Source organism: Sceloporus occidentalis, unplaced genomic scaffold, assembly GCF_023333645.1.
Source record: "Sceloporus occidentalis isolate IW3139 unplaced genomic scaffold, rSceOcc1.0.p SCAF_2, whole genome shotgun sequence".
In the NCBI taxonomy this organism is placed as follows: Eukaryota; Metazoa; Chordata; class Lepidosauria; order Squamata; family Phrynosomatidae; genus Sceloporus; species Sceloporus occidentalis.
The window spans coordinates 262,913,186-262,926,292 of NW_028316982.1; the positions used below are offsets into that span (position 1 = coordinate 262,913,186).

Here is a 13,107-nt window from a genome sequence, read left to right on the forward strand (position 1 = left end):
TCAGTTTATAAGTACTGTTTGAAAGGGCTTTTTTAAAAGAAGAAAATAAGAGAATTAGAATAGGATAATTTATTTTTAAGAGGAGTAATACCATAATATGCATGTAAGAGCTGCATTAAAGATGAATGGGAAGTCTTACTCACTTGGGTGCTGGGATTTGGATTGCTAATAAGTATTGCATTGCTTATATCTTTTTATTCACATTAGTTGTTTCTGTTTCTCTTTTTAAATATATGGTATATATATAAAACACCTTTCTTTACTTGATTTTTTGCATGTAATTGTTGTTTATATTTCACGATCAATATTTCTGTTTAAAAAAACCCAGATGTTTGATTTGGGTCTTCTTAAAGATGCCAATAACTCCTTAAATAACTCCTTAATTTAGTTTTTTATTCCTGCATGGCAGGGGGTTGGATTCAGTGGCCCTTGTGGGTCCTTCCAACTCTATGATTCTATTATTCTTGTTGTTCTGGGGCTTCAAGTTAAGTTATGGTGACCCTAAAGTGGGGTTAATCACAGGGTTTTCTTGTCAATATTTGTTTCAGAGGGGGTTCACATTTGCCTTCCTCTGAGGCTGAGAGAATGTGACTTGTCCAAGGTTACCCAGTGGGTTTCCATGGCTGAGCAGGGATTTGAACCCTCCTCTCCAGAGTTGTACTCTAGTCAGTGCTGCATAGTGGTTTGAGTGTTGGACTAGGGCGCTGGGGACCAGGGTTTGATTCCCAGCTTAGCCATGAAACTCACTGGCTGAATTTGGGCAAGTCACATGCTCTCAGCCTCAGGAGAAGGCAATGGCAAACCTCCTCTGAACAAATCTTGCCATGGAAACCCCATTATAGGCTCATCTTAGGGTCACCATAAGTTGGAAATGACTTGAAGGCACACAACAACAACAACAACAACAACAAAGGCCTTTAATAAATATATAGTAGAATACTGAAATGAGATATATATGCAATTGCAAACATCAATTTACTAGGGAAAAAATTGCAATAATGTTGTCTGGTTGTTGTTGTTGTGGGCCTTCAAGTCATTTCTGACTTATGGTGACCCGAAGGGGAATCTTATCATGCTTTTTCCTGGGGCTGAGAGTGTGTGACTTGCGCAAGGTCACAGTTTCCATAGCCAACCTGAGAATTGAACCCTGGTGTTCAGAGTCATAGCCCAACACTCCAACCACCCCACGGTGCTGGCTAAAATGTTAAAATAGGAATCCATATGAATGTATGAATGAAAATATGTACATTATACAAACAAACTATTTTTATTCATATACTATATGGGATGTGGGAGACACAATGACTGCATGTAGATGGAAAGAGGGGGTTCCAAGGGTACCAAGTTTGGGTAAAACTGACTTAAATGACATCTCTTACTTGAGGGTTGAAATGCCTTTCCTTTTATATAGCCTGAAAGAAATGTCCCCCACCAATATATATATATATATATATATATATATATATATATGCTTTCAAGTCATTTCCGACTTATGGCAACCCTTAGGCGAAGCTATCATGTGGTTTTCTTGGCAAGCTTCTTCACAGGGAATTACCATTGCCACCCTCTGAGGCTGAGATAGTGTGACTTTCCCACATTCATAGGCCACACAACAAAGTGTCTATCTTTATGACACACCCAAATACAGATCTATCTATCTATCTATCTATCTATCTATCTATCTATCTATCATCTATCTACCTATCTAATCTCTTAAAGGATGTTCTGTATTTCAGGGTTGGAAAGCTTTTCCTTTTTAACAGTCTGAAAGAAACATCTCCCCATATATACACACATGTGAGTGAGTATTTGGATGTGTCATAAAGATAGACACTTGTTTGTCATGTAAGCTATGAATGTGGGAGAGTCTGTTATTTTGGGCAAGTCATTCTCAGCCTCAGAGAAGGGCAAAGGAAACCCCCTGTGAATATATACACACACATGTATCTTGAAAATATGTATTTGGGTGGGTCATAAAGATAGACATTTGCCTGTCGTGTCCTGTATGAATGTGTGGGAAAGTCTGCTATTTTGGTCAAGTCGCATCCTCTCAGCCTCAGAAGATGGCAATGGAAACCCCCTGTGAATACACACACACTGAAAGTATACATTTGGGTGTGTGCATGAATGTGGGGAAAGTCTTTTATTTTGGGCCACTCTCTCAGCCTCAGAGGCTGCCCATGGCCTGAAGAAACCTGCCAAGAAAACCCCCTGAGAGGGTGGCCAGAGGTTGGAAGAGCTTTAAAGGCACACAACAAAACAACAACAATATAGGAGTGTAATAAGCCCCATGACAGGGTCGCCATTAAGGACCTGGAGGCCCCCAGATACACTTCTCTGTCAAGTAAACTTCCCCAGAGAAAGAGAGGGCTAAAGGAAAGGGGAAAGCCCACTCTTAGCCACACTTTGCGCCCTGACTGGGGCTTGTTCTTGCTGTTTGGGAAGCCTTGGCGCCAGGAGCCCAGGGGTTGGCGAGAGGGGAAAGGCAGGGGTCTAAAGGCACAGAGGACGAGCCCTGTCTGTCTGCATCCCTGGGGCGGGGAAGGGCCTCAGGCTGGGCCTCCCTCCCTCCCTCCCTTTGGGGCTGAGCAAAGAGGAGGAGGAGGAGGAGGAGGAGGAAAGCAGCAGCAGCAGCAGCTGCGCCCAGGGCGCACAGAAGGGCACCTTTCTCCTGCTGCTCTTGCTTCTCCATCTCCCCTTTTCCTTCTTTCCAGGCTGGAGGGCAGAAGAGAGGAAAGAAAGGGTGAAGAAGGAGCCAGCAGCCAGCCACCCCTGGGCCCTTTCTTTCTGGGTCTTTCCCCTCCTTGGCACGGAGCAAGGGAAGCAGAAGCTGGGAGGCAGCCTGCAGGTGCGTTCCTACAGCTCTCCATCCCGCCACCAAGTTTACTTTATAGCGCTAGCTTCCACTTTAAAGTGGGGCCAGTAGGAGATGTGGGCCGCTCCAGGTGACACCCTAAAATGGGGTGGTCCCACTGCCCCCAAAGACCAGGCTTTGGGGCAGAAAGGGGCTGTGGCATTGCTTGCACCCCATGGCAGTGCCAGAGAGATGGGTGAATGGAGGGAGGCTCAGTGGGGGGAGGACATGATTTGTCCTTGCTTTCCTGCCTTTCTCCAGAATGGGATTCAAGGTGGGCTCCCAGGCTTTCTTTTTCTTTTTCAATTACCAGTACCATATAGACTTGACTATAAGTCAACCTCATGGATAAGCCGAGGGCAAGTTTTGGGGCCAAAATTATGGATTTTGCTATGACCCAGGGATAAGTCAAGGGTAAAACTTAGGGGCACATAGCAAAGGCTCTAAAGGATGAAGCAAAGCGAAACAATGTCAAAGAATTTACAACATTCCCACAGACATCACTCTTTGTACTCACTCTTAAGGCTGGATGGAGGAGAGAGTAGAGGGAGTCAGTGCTTCCAGGGCAGATAATACTCTTGCTTTTCACCAGGAGATGGTTCCTTCTTTTAAATAAGAGTTAAGATACAGTACTTACTTTGACCCATGGATAAGTCGACTCAGGGTTTTTGGGTCAATTTTTGACCTACATTTCTAGACGGATACATGAGTATATACAGTATAACAATTCAAAATTCAAAATTTTAATTTTTTAAATTTAAAAAAATTGGTGGGTTTTCCAGGCTCTGTGGCCGTGTCCTAGAAGAGTTTGTTCCTGACGTTTTGCCGGCAGCTGTGGTTGGCATCTTCAGAGAATGCTGGCATGGAAGAGAGTGGGGTACACACACACACACACACACTCTGTGTGATTCTAGGTTGAGAGGAGTGATTTTAATGTTAACTGGTGTATTGCTCTGTTGTTGAATGGCAAGGCCTCAGGGTGGGAGGATATGCAAGGAGGATTTGTGTCTGTTTAACTAAGAGATCCATTGTTTGAGGGGGAAATCCCTGACCCTGAGTGGTTTTCATTTGCATTTTGCTGGGGCTTGATTTTAGTGTTTTTCAGGACTGGAACCTGAGAGACACTGCAGACTGGGTCAGCCAGAAAAATCAACAGTAGCAGAATAATAATAATAATAATAATAATAATAATAAATGTATTTATAGCCCACCTCTCCCAGAGGATCAGGGCATGTTACAATCTCAAAATACATTAGTAACAATAACAATATAAAATGTACATAAGATAACAACACAATCCCTTTAAACTCCCATTTCAACTAAACAACAACAATTATAAAATACAATGAAATTAATAATTTTTAAATTATAAAAGCCACAATTTAAAAAGGAGGCATCATGAGGCAGACATGGGCAAGCCATACTAATGTTATGAGATGGTCAGTCAGGGAAGGCCTGCTGGAAGAGATCCGTCTTGACAGCCTTCTTGAAGACATCAAGAATCATAATAAGACAGAACATGTTATAAACTATCCTGGCCATAAAATGCCATTTGAAAACAATGAAATTCTGGACCATGCCAACTGCTATCAGGTCAGAATTCACAGGGAAGCCATTGAAATTCACGAACACCAAGACAACTTCAAGGAAAGAAGAAACCTTAAGGTTAGCAAAGTTTGGTTACCAGTCCTGAAAAACACTAAAATCAAGACCCAGCAAAATGCAAATGAAAACCACCCAGGGTCAGGGGTTTCCCCCTCAAACATTGGATCTCTAATTAAACAGACACAAATCCTCTTTGCATATTCTTCCACTCTGAGACCATGCCAGCAACAACAAAACAATATACAGATTAGCATGAAAATCACTCCTCCCTACCTAGGATCACACAATATACTCCACTCTCTTCCTTTCCAGCATTCTCTGAAGATGCCAGCCACAGATGTCAGCGAAATGTAGGAATAAACTCTTTTAGAACATGGCCACACAGCCCAAAAAACCCATAAAAAGCTATGGATGCCGGCCATGAAAGCCTTCGACTTCACATTAAATTTTTTTTTAAAAAAATTCTTTTAAAACATCCAATTTTACCAAATTTTCACATTAATCTCGTGAAAACAAGGAGTTTATCACACAGGAGTCAAAGTGCCCAAATCCCATGGATAAACGTGGTTTAAATCCTGGGAATATTCTGCAAAAGCGGGATTGTTTTCATACGATGTCATCATTAACCTGGACTTAACCTGTGAATAAAGCGACCAAAATGCACTGCCTTTTTACTTTCAGGATTTCCCCCAAAATAAGAAGTTTAAAAAGAAGACTGTCAAGTGTGTGATGCATTTTGCATACCTGCCGTAAAACCAAAAAATATGTTGAATAACAATACAGTTGTTGAGTATCCACTGAGGGCTGGTTCCAGAACTCCCTGTGAATACCAAAATCCATGGATGCTCAAGTCCCATTAAATACAATGGCTTCGTAAAATGATCTCCCTTATATAAATGGCAAAATCAAGGTTTGCTTTTTGGAATGCATATATTCTTTGAATATTTTCAAGCGCTGAATGCTTGAATCCATGGATAAGGAGGGGCAACCGTAATACCACCAACTAAAGGAGTGAACAGTGTGGCTACCCTGAAAACAGTGACAGAATAATAAATGAAATATTATAGAATCACTTACAGTGTAATATTAATTTAGCAAGGAAAGGGGTAAATGTGTAAGAGCCTATTACGTGTATGCAAAGATGACTGAAGTAAGACACTTCTGGCTGGTGATTTCTCAGGGGAGCTCAACTCACAGGAGTCTTGGTGGTTTTGATCACTGGTGTCTGGCCATTTTGTGGAGGACAGTCCCCCAGCACCCATTCCTGGGGTCCAAGATGGTGGAATTCCTCTTCCTCCCCACAGAAGAAATATACTGTGAGTTGGAGTCTTGCATGGATATAGTTTTTACTTCCAGGACTCTGTACATTCTTCAGCAGTGGTAATAAATTGAATTGTAGGTTATCATGCTCCACTGTGTGAGAGTTAAGATCTTTCAACTGAATTCTTTGTTGTTGTGTTTCTTCAAGTTGTTTCCCACTTACGTTGACCCTAAGGAGGTGAACCTATCATGGAATGTTCCTGGTAAGATTTGGCTTAACAAGATGACATGTGAAAGGGATTTAGGAGTCCTAGTAGATGACAAGTTGAACATGAGTCAACAAAGTGATGCTGCATCTAAAAAAGCCAATGCAATGTTAGGCTGCATTAATAGAATATAGTGTCTAGATCAAGGGAAGTAATAGTGCCACTTTATTCTGCTTTGGTGAGGCCTCACCTGGAATGCTGTGTCTAGTTCTGGACACCACAGTTCAAAAAGGATGTTGACAAGCTGGAGCGTGTCAAAAAGAGGTCAACCAAAATGGTGAAGGACCTGGAAACCATGCCTTATGAGGAAAGACTTAGAGAGCTGGGTATGTTTAGCCTGGAGAAGAGACAGTCAAGAGATAATATGATTCTGTTATACGATAGCCCTATTTAAGTATTTGAAGGGGGATCATATTGAGGATGGAGCAACGTTGTTTTCTGTTGCTCCTGAGACTAAGACATGGAACAATAGAAGTAAGTTCCAGGAAAAAAGATTCCACCTAAACATTAGGAAGAACTTCCTGACAGTAAGAGCTGTTTGACAATGGAAGACGCTTCCTTGGAGAGTGGTGACGTATCCTTCTTTGGAGATTTTTAAACAGAGGGTGGATGGCCATCGGTCGGGGATGCTTTGGTTGTGAGTTCCTGCATGGCAGGGGGTTGGATTGGATGGCCTCTTCCAACTCTATGATTCTATAATTTGTTGAGAGGGGGATTGCTTTTGCTTTCCTCTGATGCTGATAGGGCATGACTTGGTCACCCAGTGGGTAAATTCTTACATGCCTTTTTATCCAGGAAGCTCTGGGTTTATGTACCCATAAATTTCCTTCATCACAACCCTGTGAGGTAGGTTAGCCTGGGAGATTTTAACTGGGCCCCGTCACTCACCATCATAGTGGGTAACTCCCGTCGTAGTGGGTAACTCATTGATTTCAAAACAAAAGGCTATCCTAAACTGAGTACTCTGACCACTCTGCTATGTTGTCTGGGAATGTGAATACCTTTGAGTGACACATGGGAAGTACATTGCATGTGTATTTCCCCATGTTTTCTAGAACTTGTTATGATTTTATTGCTGGTTAGTGCACAGTAAACACAACCTTTCATGTACTCTTATATCAATATAGCATCTTTGAGACTAAGTGTACAAAAGAAAAACATAAGCTTTCAGAGGCTTGGTCTATGTCCTCAGATGCATCTGAGGAAGTAGACCAAGTCTGCAAATGCTTAAGCTACAACTCCTTTTGCACAGTTAGTCTCAAAGGTGCTACAAGATCCCTTTGCATACTGATATTCCAGACTAACATGGCGCTGTCTCTGAATTCTGTATCATTATAAGACATATAACTAAGTTGACTTATTAAATGAACGTCATTAGGGTATCTGCCCTAATTGGGGCTTGAAGTAGTTTTATGATGTGATAGCCTAACTGCTATATAATTTTGAATTTTGAGAATGTTTTACAAGTGTCTGATTAGATCAGTCGGGAAAGCTTGGCTTTCATGTTCTGTATACCATACTGTGTTTGTAGCTGTACAGTGTTAACTCAGATATAAGCCCCACTGAGTTTTATTAGTCTTGCTTCTGTGTAAATGTGCATATGGTTGGAGTCTACAAATTGTCCATTAATTTAGTATTTTATGTTAGGCTGGGCAGCAGTGGCCCTTCTGCTGTTTTTGGGTTGCAACAGCTATGATTACTCACCATTGGCTTTCCTGCCTGAGAGTTGCAGTTCGGAAGGCCACAGGTGGGCCACACCTATGCAAATATTACGATAAAACTGATAGAGTTTGGAAAAGCTTCTATATTTAATGGTCCTATGCAGGCATTGCACTTGACATTGAGGGTGGTGGCAGCTGAAATGGTTTGCATCTACCATTATAGCTTTTGTACACAGATCTTGATCCAGAGGTTGTTTGCTGTTCTGTGGTGTCCTTTTCAATCTTAAATTTCTATGATGTCATGTCCAGAATAGAGTGGAAAACAAAGCTAAATTGAACTTGCTCTGCAATAAGGAAACAGGAGCAAAAATTGGTGAGAGAAGGAAGCAGCCTGGTACAAATCAATGCACACTTGCTTTTATAAATGAAGACAGGGCAGTGAATGAGTAAAGGGTGCATTGTTATGTGGCAATTTTCTGTACTTCTCATTTTGTTGGTGATTTATTGGATAGAACAAGAGCAGGGCCAGATCTTAAGGAGATAAGAAGGAGGGATCCTGCTCCCAGCAAGACCTGGAATGATATACATAAACATAGAGACACACCTTCAACTGTATATGACAGGGGTAGGCAACCTGCGGCCCGCGGGCCGGATGCGGCCTGGCAAGGCCTTGGGACCGGCCCCCGCCTGGTCCTGCTGCCGATTGCCGCCGGAGCCTTTGGCGTCTCGCGTGAGGGCATGGGGCCTTTGGCCTATCAGGAGGAGGCAGGCAAGGGGGGCAATTCTCTATAGAAGCCTCCAAAACATGCATTTATATTAACATTTTTTTAAAATCAGCAAATTTTTTTGCGTATCCTCCATTTATTTTAAAAAAATGTCCTCCATTTGAAAATTTTGTCCTACATTGGTCCCGGTTTATTTATTTAATTATTTTTTTTTTTAAAAAAAAATATTTAATTATTTAATTTTTGGCTTCGGCCCCCCAGTTGTCTGAGGGACAGCAACCCGGCCCCCGGCTCAAAAAGCTTGCCTACCCCTGGTATATGAACTGTAGATATTATGATAACATCATGCATCTATACCCCTTATCTTTAGCAGTTGGATCTTTTCAGTACAGTTGGCCCTCTGTTTCTGTGGATTCTTCATCCATGGATTTTGGTGTCCATGGGGTGTCCTGGAACCAAACCTCAGTGGATAGCAAGGGCCTACTGTAATTTTTCTTTAAAGTAGAAGTAGAGAACCTGCAGCTCTCCAGATATTGTTGGACTACAGCTCCCATTGGCCACGCTAGACATTGGTCATGGGTAAGAAGACTGTAGTCCAGTGAAAATCTCAAGAAAATCTTCCAAAAGACAATATTTTTAGTTTTTTAAAGGCATATGTGGTACCTGACTGGGACAAGCTCAACCATGAGATATCCAATGTTTTGTTCTAATACTATTCAGTGGATGGGTTACTATAATTGTATCTGGGTAGCCTAGTACATATGTCAATTATAAAGATATATCATTGTATAGCAATGCTAGAATCATCTGTATTTCAGTTTCTGTGCATGATTGTGGAAGCAGGACATCAAAAAAAGCTGACAGGAGGAATCATAGAAGAATATCACACGGGCCCTAAAACAGGCCCATTGCATTCTAAAACGGGGGCACACACAGGTGCGCATGGAACAGGATGGGGCTAGGAACGGAGTTTACACTGGAACGCTGCCGCTGCTGTCGGGTATTCCAATCGCGTCCTACATCCATTCCAGAGGGCGCCATTTCTGAGAACGCTTTGGAAGAGTTCTCAGAAATGGTGCCCTCTGGAACAGATGTAGGATGCGATTGGAACACCCGGCAGCAGCGGCGGCATTCTAGTGTGTGGTAAACTCTGTTCCTAGCCCCATCCCATTCCGTGTGTGGCCCCATTTTAGAACTCAACGGGCCCATTTCAGGGCCTGTGCGATAAACTTCATAGAGTTGGAAAGACCAACAGGATCATCCAGTCCAACCCCTGTTATGCACAATCAAAGCACCCTTGACAGATGGCAATCCAGGCTCTATTTAAAGACCTCAAAAGAAGGAGACCTCCCCACCCTGCAAGCGAGTGTATTCCATTGTCATCATTTTCTGTCAGGAATTTCCTCCTAATGTTTTGGTGGGATCTCTTTTCCTGTAGTTTGCATCCATTGTTCTGTGTCCTGTTCTCTGGAGCAGCAGAAAACAAGCTTGCTCCATTCTCAATAAGACACCCCTTCAGATACATAAACAGGGCTATCATATCAACTTTCTCTTCTCCAGGCTGAACATACTCAGCTCCCTAAGTTGCTCCTTGCGGAGTGGTGCTGGAGGAGAGTTTTGCAGATATCAAGGCCTGCTAAAAAGACAAATGACTGGGTCCTAGAGCTAGTCAAGCCTGGACTCTCAATAGAAACCAAATTCTTAAGTTGAGATTGGCATACTTTGGACCCATAAAGAGAAGATAGTGACTAACTGGTAAAGATGATTATGCTTGGTGAAGTGGAAGGCAGTGGAAAAAAGAGAAAGATCCACATTAAGGAGTGATTGATTCAATAAAGGAAGTTTGCAAGACCTGAACATGATTGAAACCTGTTGATGATTGAAACTCATGGAAGTCTCTCATTCATAGAGCTGAAAGGTCCAGATATACATTGGGAACCCTACACTGGTTTTCTGTTTCTGCTTTGTATTCCAGTGGTATATCCAGCATGGCGTAATGATTTGAGTATTGAACTATGACTCTAGAGACTAGGGTTCAATTCCCAGCTTGGCGATGCAGTCCACTGGGCACCTTAGGTAAGTCACTTGCTCTCAGCCTCAGGAGAAGTCAGTGGCAAATAAATCTTGCCAGGAAAACTCCATGATAGATTCGCCTTAGGATCGCCATAAGTCAGAAATGACTTGGACACACACATACCAGTAGTAATCAGTAACTCTTCGTGGGAGGAAGTGTGATACCTAATCTGTTTGCACTGTATATATTTATTCCTGTTAGAAAGGAAACAATATTTATACAGTAGCAAGCTAATAAACTGTACCATGAACAGCATACAGTAGAAGATGGGATTAAAAAAATTGGTGTAGGATCTGGATTCCAAATTGAAAATGTTTTTGGGCCACATTGTGGAAGTGGGCACAAAACTGGGACAAAGCACATGAGATGGGAACAGATGTATTATTATTAATTTCATGGAATTTTTTCCCACCAAGTATACAAAGTACAGTTCAATTCTAGGCACACCTGCTCAGGTGTAAGTGCTTCTGTGACAGCTTTCCAGGCTACATGCTTGAGCTCAGTTCCAGATATACCATGAGGTTTCATATTGTTACAATACTTTGTGCATCAGACAGCTTATTGGCTTGTCAATAACTTTTAGTCAACAGGCATTGCTCCAAAAGAGCAGTCAGATTTTTTTTTCATTAAATGGAAAAGTTCTAACCCAGAATGAAGGAATTGGATCACAATGATTAATGTGTGTCTTGACTGGTAGCTTGCTTACTTTGTGGACCCTAATATATTTTGTGGATGTGTTCATCAGACTCAGCTGCATTGTCTTATGAGACAATTAAACCTCTCTTCTGCTTGACTTCAGTGAGGTCACTTTTGGGAAGATTTCCATCCGTGATGGAGAGCACAAGCCCATGCAGTCATTTGCAAATTGATGCATCAGACAGGCAACTGGGATGGGAAAGCTACATCAGCCTTGTCAACAGTAGATTGCTAAAATGGACATGGTGAACAGAGATTGGAAAGAGAGTACCACTTTTCTGGGAAATTATCTGATTCATCCTCACTTTCCGTTACTTTTCCACATGGCTTTGAAATTCAGTTTGAGTCTTGCCTAATAGGTACCAGGTTCAAATTCCAAAGACATGTTGAACTCTTGACAAAGGGTCAATAGTTAAATGAAGGGAAAACTGGTAACATAGTAGGTCCCCTTCTTTTTCTGCCATGTAAGAATATCTATCTATTTAGAATCATAGAACTGGAAGAGACCACAAGGGCTATCAGGTTAACCCCTTTTCTTGCAGAAATACACAATCAAAGCACTCCTAACAGAAGGCCATCCAGACTCTGTTAAAAAAGCCACCAATCCTAAGGAGTGTATTCCACTGTCAAACAGCTCTTACCATCAGGAAGTTCTTTCTAATGTTTAAGTGGAATCACTTTTCCTGTAGTTGGAATCCATTGCTCTGTGTTCTAGTCTCTGGAGCAAGACTTTGTCATGATGTTGGTGCTGTTCTGCGTTGAGATGGTGTGGAGGGATATTCCTCCAACATCTTGACAAAATGCAGGCCTGTAACTAACAGTGTCATCATTTCCTCCCCTCCTGTATGATTTTTAACACCTTTGCCTGATGAAAAAGTCAGTGGAGCTTCAAAAGCTTGCAACACGTACATATTTTATGCATTTTGGCTGGCCCAGTAAATGTGAATTTTGGATATTATTGTATTTTGCTATATAGCCAACACGACTACCCTTGAATACATAAAAAATCAATATACCTGGTTTGTCACCCTCCAATGCCACAGGATGGGAGAGCTGTGTTGGCATTTTAACAACGGTCACAAATTTCCCCACACTCCCTAGAGGCCATAGGGGACAGTTTCACAACATTTGGGGCTGGGCCATTTTAGCCCAGGAGAGATTCTCTTTTAAACAGAAAGACAACCAGAACTTCTGGTTGACTTCCTATGAACAAGTGGTTTCTCCCAGTCCCCAGACCAAGAGGGGACCTGGTAAAATTTCCCCTGCATGTTGCCTGGGGGCTGTAGGCTGTCTGAGGACCTCACTGTCCCCACCCCAAGTTATAAAAAAATAGATATGTTGAACGCAGCAATACCATAAATTCTTCAGAGTGCATGAGCCAGTTACTGTATGAGGCATTACTTTAGGCACTGAAATGGATGACCAATTTGACTTTGTCTGGCTGTGTCTTTTCCTTTTTTCTTTCCTCTGCCCTGATTGCAGCATGTGGAAATGTAGCATTAGGTTAGTTCTCTTTTGCGGTACATGTTGAGGATTGTGGGTTTAGATTGTGTCACAGCTAATATTCATTGAATGAAATGGAGATTAATCAAGAAACCAAAGAGAAAGATGAACTCAAGGGAATCCATTGTCCTCCGGCCTCCTATCAGGTTACTGGCACTTGTGGCAGAAATGTGTCTGACCTCTGTTTTAACTGAACAATTGTGTCTTGAGTTGCTGACTTTTTTCCTGGTAGACAGTCTAATCCTAGCATCTGAAGTAACCTGTAGTGTAAGGAAAGGTGAAATTTTGCAGAGTTTTGCTTTGTTTTCTGCAACTGGTTTGATGATAAATAATCTCGGACAAATGAGGTGAGCTATTCAAATAGATATGTATTGCAAACCCTTTAGCATTTCAGCACGTGAAAACTAGGATGTGATGGCCAAGCAACATCATAGTGTGGTCAAGATAGGAAACGTTATTAATG

The 13,107-nt window shown here is 42.0% G+C and overlaps 1 protein-coding gene across 3 annotated transcripts in view; it reads left to right on the top strand.

The window, feature by feature from the left end:
- The first annotated feature begins 2,621 nt into the window (after positions 1-2,621).
- The window catches only part of SYTL2 (synaptotagmin like 2), a 95,638-nt gene continuing 85,152 nt past the window's right edge, over positions 2,622-13,107 (top strand). Inside the window, exon 1 of one of the 3 annotated variants that reach the window (XM_089512897.1) lies at positions 2,622-2,848. The gene's annotated coding sequence lies outside the window, so the exon portion shown is untranslated. The remainder of the gene's footprint in view (positions 2,849-13,107) is intronic. The other 2 variants (XM_089512898.1, XM_089512899.1) reach the window with 2 other exon arrangements.